We start from the raw sequence: 10,775 nt of genomic DNA on the forward strand, positions 1-10,775 counted from the left end.
AACGGTCGGGTAGATGTCAAGACGTATAGTTACGTCGATTGAGTTTAGTATTGTCACTTAAGATAGTCCTTTTGTTTATAGAATCGAGTAGCAAGGAGTGCAGTCAGGTGTTAGACGAAGATAGTAGCCAGCAGTTAGAAGCCGAGTTAAAGTAAGAGGTTATTCAGCATACCAGGCAAGTACCCCTAACTTCACTTATTGTTCAAGTGACGTTTATTTCAAATCATATTATGCAAGTACCTATATTTTTATTCATCATTCAATTGTTATTGACTCTGAACTTTATCCTTTAAATTTCCATACTATTCTAAGTTTAGAATAGTTAAACGTTTTATATTTCGCTATAAATTACTTTATACAGTAGAACATTGACTTGAGATTAGCGAATAACTAATTGTTCTAGTTATTTCGCCATCGATTGTTGAGATAACTCTGGACCATGAGAAATGGGGAGTTATATGGTTAAGGATGTCCTTTGATTCGGCTCCTTTGATCAAAATGTTTTATAGATTGGATGAATGCGTAAGTAACCGGGATGGACGGTCCAGCGGAGGGCTATTGCTATGTGTTATATGAAATATTATGACACCATTTTTGCCACAGGCAGGTATATTGCCTTTTTAATTGAGTACTCGTATTGTGGGGACATGTTTCCATGAATCATGACCTTGTGCTATCACACGGGCTGATCAGCATGTGATAGTACGTCCGTCGGAGTTAGATTCCAATCTAAAAATTATCGTTTATTGTTGATAAGCTTGTAAAGCTTTATTGTTGATCAAATATTACCGCTTTCATCCTTTTGTTCAGTTATTCTCAGAATGTGGTTTATCATTTCAAGTACATTTTATATTGTTTGCTGAGCATTTCTTTCGCTCATACTTGTTTATCAATCTAATCTTTCAGCTAAGCCAGAGCAGGCTTGAGATCCAGGTTTGGTCAGAAGTCGAGTGCTTGTAAATAGTGGTGTGTATTCCAGGTAGACTGTTTTGGGACGCTTGTATAGTCTAGAGGTTTGTAATAAAATTTGAATAATTTGTAAAAAAAATAATTAGACTTATGGTCTGTAATAACAGTTGGTTTGTGTTAGTGCCTGTTCCATACTATAACCTGTGATCGATCCAGTGCAGGTAAAGGGGTCGTATTTATTATATTATTCTGCTGTGATTATTTTAGTTTGTTTTATTGGCGAGTGACCCCCAAATCTAGACCCCGGGAGCGGAGGGCATCACAGGTTGGTATCAGAGCTACAGGTTATGGTCACTGAAACAGGCGTAGGATTGTCATAGATGAGTCATAGGAAGATCACATAAGATAGGCGCGTGTAGTTTAGCTTTTATAGGATTAAATTTAGGTTATTGGGTTAGGTTGTAGTTAAGTTGTTTAGGTTTCCTATTTTGCGTTTAGCTTTAGGCCTTGTGTCATTGCCGCTATTTTGTTGATTTAGTTAAGATTTCGAGCAAAGATTTAAAAGGGTTGGATAATTCGGAGTAAATTTTCTTTGTGTTATTATTCTTGAGATAATAAGCAGGATTATGTGATAATCATGTCGCTTGTGTTAATATGGTAGCAAGTTTATGATATTCAGGGAAGAAATACTGTTTGCGAATTTTGATATGCTAAGGAATTGCTACATATTTGACACAATGCTTGACAGATTATTATAGGGTTAAATATCAAATTGGTCACTGAAGTGAAAGTGATATATCAATTCCTTCACTAATCTTAACGGGGTATCATTTTGATCACTAAAGTCGTATAATTATCAAATAGATAACTCCAAAAATGTGACGAAAAAGTAAATATTATCTTTTGTTAAGTTCTACACATTTTTCTTCAACGCTACTATAATCAAATGAAAAGTTATGAACTCTAGTATTTTAGATAATATATCTAGATTTTAAAACTTTTATTTACTATTTATTTTTAATTAAGTAAGATAAAATAACTATAAAATTTAAAATAAATAGTAAATAATTTTTTTTTAAATCTAGATATATTATCTAAAATACTAGAGTTCACAACTTTTCATTTGGTTATACTAGTATTAAAGAAAAATGTGTAGAACATAACAGATGATAATATTTATTTTATAATCGTATTTTTAGAGTTATCTATTTGATATTTATATGACTTTAGTGATCAAAATGATACCCCGTTAAAATCAGTGAAGGAAGTGATATATGGCCTTCACTTCAGTGACTAATTTGATATTTAACCCGATTATTATATATGTTGCTTGTCTCTTACCAGAATAATGGCACCAAAGAGAAGGAATAATTCAGGAGAGGGTAGTACCGAGAGCCGTACAGATCCAGCGATTATCCAGATGTTGGGACTGATGCAGCAGCAGATGTTTCATCTTACACAGCAACAACAACAGCAGCAACAGCAACAGCAGCAGCAAGCAGCAGCAAGCAGCACCACCTGCAGTGACTTTTAAGCAGTTTCAAGCTGTGAAGCCACCTGAGTTCAAGGGAAGTGCTGATCCTGTGGAAGCCAATACATGGCTCAAGGAGATGGAAAAGGCTTTTGAATTAGTCGGAGCAGGAGTTGAGCAGAAGACCAAGTTTGCAAGTTACTTTCTGAAGGGTGAGGCGAACTATTGGTGGGAATCCACGCGGGCATTGGAAGGAGGTGAGTTTATAACCTGGGAACGATTCACAGAGCTGTTTCTGGAAAAATATTTCTCGAGGTATATGAAGAACCAAATGGAGATCAAATTTTTGAATCTAACCCAGGGTGATCTTACTGTAGCTGAGTACGAAGCTAAGTTTACTGAATTAGCGAGGTTCGTGCCAGACCAGGTTGATACGGATGAAAAGGAAGCAAGAAGGTTTGAACAGGGATTGAAGTTTTGGATTCAGAACAGAGTGGCCATGTTTGAGTTGACTTCATATGTAGCAGTGGTTCAGAAGGCAATGGTGATTGAGAGTAGGAGTGACATGTCTCAGAAAGGAAAGGATGGGAAGAAAAGGAAAATGGAAACCTCAGAGGGAGGTCAGCAGTCAAGTAATTTTCAGGGCCGTTTCAACAAAAGGCCAGAATTTCAGGGTAATCAGAATATGGGATTCAGAAGACCACAATCAGGAAATGGAGGACAAGGCAACCATTTTCAGAATTCAAATCAGTAGAGGCCCAATCGTCCACCAATACCAGATTGTCAGTTTTGTGGTAGAAAGCACTTTGGGAATTGTAATGCTAATGTGACGTGTTTCAAGTGCGGCAGGAAGGGACACTTTGCTAATGTGTGTCAGAATCAGACTCAAGGTCAGAATGTGGGAACTGGATGTTATAAGTGTGGAAAGCCAGGACATATCGCCAGGAATTGCCCAGCACAAGGTACGACGAGCAACACCCCAAGGCTTACAGGTGCTCCATCTCAGAATGTGCCAAGGATTGAAGGACCACTAGCAAAGGACCAGCCAAAGGCCAGAACATTCAACATGACTATGAAAGATGTTGTTCAGAATTCAGACGTGGTTGCAGGTACGCTTCCAGTCAACTCCGTAGATGTTAAAGTTTTATTTGATTCTGGAGCTACGAGGTTATTTATTTCTCAAGATTTTGTCGATAAACTGCATTGTGAAGTTAAATTGTTAGAACAAGCATTAATGATAGAGTTAGCTAATAAGGACCAAGTTTTTGTCGACCGAGTATGCCCGAGGTGTGATGTTGAGATAGGAGGACATCATTTATATGCCAACTTGATACCTTTTAAGTTGGGAGAATTTGATGTTATTTTAGGAATGGATTGGTTGTCAAAAAAATAACGCTCAGATTGATTGTAAGAATAGGAAAGTAAGACTTCAGACCTTGGGTAGTAAGAAGAAGGTGATATTTCGAGGAAATAGGCAAGAGAAGAAGTTCTTAGCGATCGCTCAAATGAAAAGGTTATTATATCAGAATTGTGAAGCATATTTGGCCCATGTGGTAGACACCAACAAAGAAGTTCCAGCACTAGAAGTGATTCCAGTTGTCAACGAATTTTCAGATGTCTTTCCAGAAGATCTACCAGGATTACCTCCCGATAGAGAAATTGAATTTGCGATTGACCTAGCACCCGGAACAGAACCAGTTTCTAAAGCTCCGTACCGGATGGCACCAGTGGAGATGAAAGAATTGGCAACTCAGCTGTAAGATCTTTTGGAGAAAGGAGTTATAAGACCCAGTGTATCCCCATGGGGCGCACCAGTACTGTTTGTCAAGAAGAAAGACGGGAGTATGCGACTGTGTATTGACTATCGAGAATTAAACAAGCTGACCATTAAGAACAAATACCCATTGCCGAGGATCGATGATCTGTTTGACCAATTGAGAGGCGCTGTATGGTTTTCTAAGATAGATTTAAGATCCGGATATCATCAACTTAAGATCAAGCCTGAAGACATTCCGAAGACCGCATTTAGAACCAGATATGGGCATTATGAGTTTCTAGTGACGACATTTGGATTAACCAACGCACCAGCAGCTTTCATGGATCTGATGAATCGAGTATTTAAGAAGTATTTGGATAAATTCGTGATCGTGTTCATAGATGACATCTTGATCTATTCTAAAACAGAAGAGGAGCATGTAGAGCATTTAAGAATAGTTTTGGAGATACTGCGACAGGAGAAATTGTACGCAAAGTTTTCTAAGTGTGAATTTTGGTTAAAAGAAGTACGATTTCTTAGGCACGTGATTAGCAATAAAGGAGTGGAAGTGGATCCAGCAAAGGTTGAAGCCATAATCAACTGGGAGGGGCCAAAAACACCAACAGACTTAAGAAGTTTCATGGGATTGGCAGGTTACTATAGAAGATTTGTGCAAGATTTTGCGAAGATAGCTACGCCATTGACAAAGCTTACCAGGAAGAACCAGAAATTTGAATGGGATGAGAAATGCGAAGAGAGTTTCCAGGAATTAAAGAATAGATTAGTATCTTCTCCAGTGTTAGTCTTGCCAGATGATCAAGGAAATTTTGTGATTTATAGTGACGCGTCGTACAAAGGATTGGGTTGTGTTTTGATGCAGCATGACAAGGTGATAGCTTATGCTTCAAGACAATTGAAACCACATGAAGAAAAGTATCCAACGCATGATCTAGAATTGGCAGCTATAGTGTTTGCATTGAAGATTTGGAGGCATTATCTTTATGGGGAAAAGTGCGAGATCTACACGGACCACAAGAGTTTAAAATATATTTTTACCCGGAAGGAATTAAACATGAGACAACGAAGATGGTTAGAACTAATCAAGGACTACGACTGTACTATTAACTATCATCCAGGCAAAGCAAATGTGGTGGCCGACGCGCTAAGCAGAAAAGAAAGGTTAAACATGATAACTTCATCCGAGGAATTAATCAGGGAATTTGAGAAGCTGGAAATAGAGGTTAGTATTCCAAGTATGTCTACAGAGGTATTGTATGCAATGTCTTTTCAACCAGAACTATTAGAGAAGATAAGAAGATGTCAGGAGGAAGTAATGAACCATGAACGAGACAGTTTGACAGGAGAAGAAATAGGGAGTCAAAAGGATGATAAAGGAATATTAAGATTTTCCTCCAAAATATGGATACCCAACGTAGCCGAGCTGAAAGATGAAATTCTTCGAGACGCTCACAACTCTAGATATTCAATTCATCCCGGGAGTACGAAGATGTACCGAGATTTAAGAGAAAACTTTTGGTGGCCAAGCATGAAGAAGGAAATTGCAGAATGGGTAAGTAAATGTTACATTTGCCAGCGAGTCAAAGCAGAACATCAAAGGCCTAGTGGACTGATACAGCCATTGGACATTCCAGAATGGAAATGGGAGCATATAGCGATGGATTTCGTAGTTGGATTACTGAGGACCAGGGCGAATCATGATGCTATTTGGGTTATTATCGACAGATTGACGAAGTCAACGCATTTTCTTCCTATCAATGAAAGATTCTCAATGGATAAATTGGTTCGGTTATATCTTAAGGAAATTGTGACCCGACATGGAGTTCTAGTATCCATAGTTTCAGACAGAGATCCTCGATTTAACTCAAGATTTTGGAGAAGTTTTCAAGATTGTCTCGGAACGAAGCTGAACATGAGTACCGCGTATCATCCGCAGACGGACGGTCAAAGTGAAAGGACGATTCAGACTATTGAAGATATGTTAAGGGTATGTGTGCTAGATTTTGAAGGAAGTTGGGACGAGCATTTGCCATTAGTTGAATTCTCCTACAACAACAGTTATCATGCCAGCATTGGAATGCCGCCTTACGAAGCCTTGTACGGGAGAAGATGCAGATCTCCAATATGTTGGGAAGAAGTTGGTGAGAGAAAGATTTTGGGTCCAGAATTGATCCAGCAGACAAAAGAGAAAATAGAACTCATTCGGAAAAGATTAACAGCAGCTCAAGACCGTCAACGCAAATATGCTGATCCTGCCAGAAAAGATATGGAATTTGAAATTGGAGAAGCAGTGTTATTGAAGGTTTCACCTTGGAAGGGTTTATCAAGATCTGGAAAGAAAGGAAAGCTGAGTCCGCGTTATGTTGGCCCTTTTGAGATTTTGAGGCGTGTGGGAAAAGTTGCGTACGAGTTAGCGTTACCACCTCACATGCAACATATTCATAATGTGTTCCATGTGTCAATGTTGAAGCGTTATTTTCCTGATTCGAACCATGTGATAGAATACGAGCCAATCGAGATCCAGCCAGATTTATCTTTTGTAGAGCAACCAGTGCAGATTTTAGATAAGAAAGAAAGAGTACTTAGGAATAAGTCTGTATCTTTAGTGCGAGTCTTGTGGAGGAATCCCAAGGTTGAAGAGTCGACTTGGGAATTGGAAAGCGAAATGCGATCCAAGTATCCTCATTTATTTTCCTAGGCTGATTCTGAGGACAGAATCCTGTTAAGGGGGGTAGATTGTAATATCCAATATATTTTCAAATATTATTATTATTATTCGGAATTGTTTATGTGATTTTATGTGAATTTTGGTGAATTATCTGAAAAGTGGAATTGATATCTGAATGTTTATATGTGACATTATTTGAATATTTGAATTTTTATATGTCCAGAATAAAATATAGATAATTGTGGTATTTTTTTGGTAATTTTTGGAGTGTTATATGATTTTATAATGATTTATGAATTATTAATTATTTTCAAAATAATTATAAAATTATTTTATAAAGCCGGGAATCTTCCAACTTCAACCGTTTTGCGTTTTTACAACCCGAAACTCTACCGAAAACTCCTTCCTAACCTAATCTGGTAATTCCGGACATTTTCCGTGTTTTGACTTTTTCGATCCGGATTACGGTTTGACCCGTGCGCGGCCCGACGCAATATTTTCGATACGATAGCTATTTCGGTAATCAACAAAACCCGTATTCTTAAAAGACGGGATATCCTTACATTATTTTCGTATATGGTGTTTTATAAAAAGCCCAGTTTTGATAATTATCCAATTCTGGTATTGAATTGTATCGTTTTTACAGTTACTTAGCGGCTAAGCAACTAATTTAACGATCCAAAACGATCCAGAACGATCCAATATTTCATAAATATAAATAGCTTATTTATTATTTTGTTTATTCCGTTTATTCATTTGCAACCAGTTAAAATACCGTAAATATAGAGAAAACCCGAGAAACCGATACGTTCCCGAGAATCAAACACACGAACGAAGGCGTTATCGAATTCTGATTCGGGCATGCAGCATATCAAAACGAAGCTCTCAAAATCTTCTTTCTGAATCAATCATCAGTTTCTGCCCAGAAATCACAGTAATTTTCTTATTTAATTATTTATATTCGAATTATTTGATAATTAAATTATGAAAATTTGTTCTTGATGTTGTTTTCCATGTTATAGAGTATGTTTTTCTGGTCAATTTGGTATATTATACTTCAAAAATAGGGTTCGGTATCATATAGAAATTGAGGTTTAATTTTCTGAAAATTCTTTAAATATGTGTTCTTGGTGTTCTTGAAAAGTTCTGAGAATCAAACCCAAATTTGAGGGTGATGCAGACTTCAGAATTTGAAGTATGAGTAACCAAAATGTTCAGATTTTCATGTTCTTTCTGTTTATGCCCTCAAATCATTCAAACGACTAGTGATGTGAAAATTCGTAATTTAGGGTTTATATTCGAATTTTGGGGGTTTATAATTTAGAGGTTTTTGATTGTTTGTGATAATATGATTAGATTGTACATGTTCTCAGCTTCATTTTGATGTATTTACTGTAATTTTTGGTTGAGGATTAAGTGAATTCGAGTTTTTGACCGGAAAACTCAAAGTCCTGCCGGTTTTTGTTTGATTTTCGTCGGAGAAACCGACCTCGGGGCTGTCTGTTGATGCTGAGTTATTAGTCGAGTTTCAGGAGCAATTTAGAATCAATTACCATTAAAATCGAAACCTAGGGGTGCAGATTTGGGAGTGACCGGAACCATCGCCGGTTAACCGGCCGGCTGCCGGATTCTGGGGAGGTACCGGGTGTTCAAAACCCGGTTGTGTTCTTCACAACCCGAGGTTTTGACCCGGTCTCGATCCATAGAACCCCCAACCCAATTACTGAGTTTTGTTTTTAGATTTTCTTATTAAAATTAATTCAAAATCCTATTTATAATTTCTGAAAATTCATTTTTATTTTGAAAATCATTATTCTAATTCTGAAAATTTATTTTTAATTCAAAAATAAATCCAAATTATTTAATTAATTAATTTTAGTTGATAATTAATTATTTAAGTAGTCAATTAATTTAAATATTAATTGATTAATTATTTTAATTAGTTATTAATTAATTTTAATTGATTATTTAATTAGATTTAATTATTTATTTTTGATTTAAAAATTTCGAAAAATAGTTTCGAACTTTAAAATATTATTTTAAATTATTTTCCCGGCTCGATAATTTTTATAAAATTATTTTCGAGTGTTCGAGCCTTATTATTTAATTATTAAATGATTCGGAGACCCGTTTTTATTCTGAAAAATGTTCAAAAATTCATAATAAATCAACCGTTTGTCCGTTTAATATGAAACGAACGCGTAAAGACTTAGAAAAATATTGCGCTTTCAATAAAAATACTTTTAAGACCTAATTTCTTTTGTATTGCAATGTCATTTGATTTGTGTATCAGTTTGAGTCGGTATTTGATCGATAAATGCTAATATTGACCTGATTTTCATTCTGAACATACTGAGGCGTGTCTTGTAATGATCTAACGTATGTGTTACATGAAATATGTGATTACGTGATTTATAAATGTCATGATTATTTGATATGTGATAAGTATGCTATCTGTTTACAGTTTAATATGCCATGCTTAGTTATAAACGGTCGGGTAGATGTCAAGACATATAGTTACGTCGATTGAGTTTAGTATTGTCACTTAAGATAGTCCTTTTGTTTATAGAATCGAGTAGCAAGGAGTGCAGTCAGGTGTTAGACGAAGATAGTAGCCAGCAGTTAGAAGCCGAGTTAAAGTAAGAGGTTATTGAGCATACCAGGCAAGTACTCCTAACACTTATTGTTCAAGTGACGTTTATTTCAAATCATATTATGCAAGTACCTATATTTTTATTCATCATTCAATTGATATTGACTCTGAACTTTATTCTTTAAATTTCCATACTATTCTAAGTTTAGAATAGTTAAACGTTTTATATTTCGCTATAAATTACTCTATACAGTAGAACATTGACTTGAGATTAGCGAATAACTAATTGTTCTAGTTATTTCGCCATCGATTGTTGAGATAACTTTGGACCATGAGAAATGGGGAGTTATATGGTTAAGTGAAAGGCATATGTCATAGCCTACTCGTTTATTCGAGTATTTAACTCAACTCAAATAAGAATGTAATAAGTAAATAGTGGATCAAGCATCAGAGAGATCTCACAAAGTAACATCTGTCAAAGAATAAAGAAACATTGTTCATCTGCAGACTTGAAGATTCACTGGAAGAAGTTCAAGAATTTGATCATGCCTCAGTGATATAAATCAAGATCGTGGATTTAATCAAGTGACAGAGATCTCGTCAAGGTATCATTTATTACAAGGATTCAATGAGAACAACAAAGTCAAGACATGAAGAAACGTCACGAAAGTTAGTCACTCATGAACCAGACAGTACATCGAGTGTCAGCATTGAAGTGGCGGAATTGATTCATAAGTCTCAGTGACTTTCAGAAGATTGTCAGAAGAATGGATGCTGCTCAGGGTTAGTATTAATTCTCTATTAATTAATTAAGTCATATAATTTTAATTAAGAAAATAAATTATATCTGCAAGGATTAATTTATTGATTAATTGAATTAAATTGATTAATTAATTTAGAATTAATATTAAGGATTTACAGAATTTTAATTGGTTAAAATCTGTTTTAATTCTAAAAAGACAAGTAATTGTACTAGTATGACAATCGGTATGACAATTGATAGTCATACCGAATGTCATGCTAATTCAGTTGATTGTCTTGATAGAATTATTATTTAGATTAAAATCACTTATTAATTCAGTAGAACAATTTAGTTTGAACTAATATGACAATCGGTATGACAATCAATAGTCATACTGAAAGTCTTGCTAGTTCATTTTAATTGTCTTCCTAGCTCTAATAGATTGTCTCACCGAAAGTCCTTCTAGCTCAAATAGATTGTCACACCAGTTCAATAACTTCGGCTGTGATTGTTTAAAAGAAAGCAGAAGACAATATCATCCAATAATAATTTATTCAGCAATCAAGAGAGCAACCAATACAGAACAAGAGAAAAACACAGCAGAAGACAAAAGAAAAT

The sequence above is a fragment of the Apium graveolens genome, chromosome 9 (assembly GCF_009905375.1).
Source record: "Apium graveolens cultivar Ventura chromosome 9, ASM990537v1, whole genome shotgun sequence".
NCBI lineage: Eukaryota > Viridiplantae > Streptophyta > Magnoliopsida > Apiales > Apiaceae > Apium > Apium graveolens.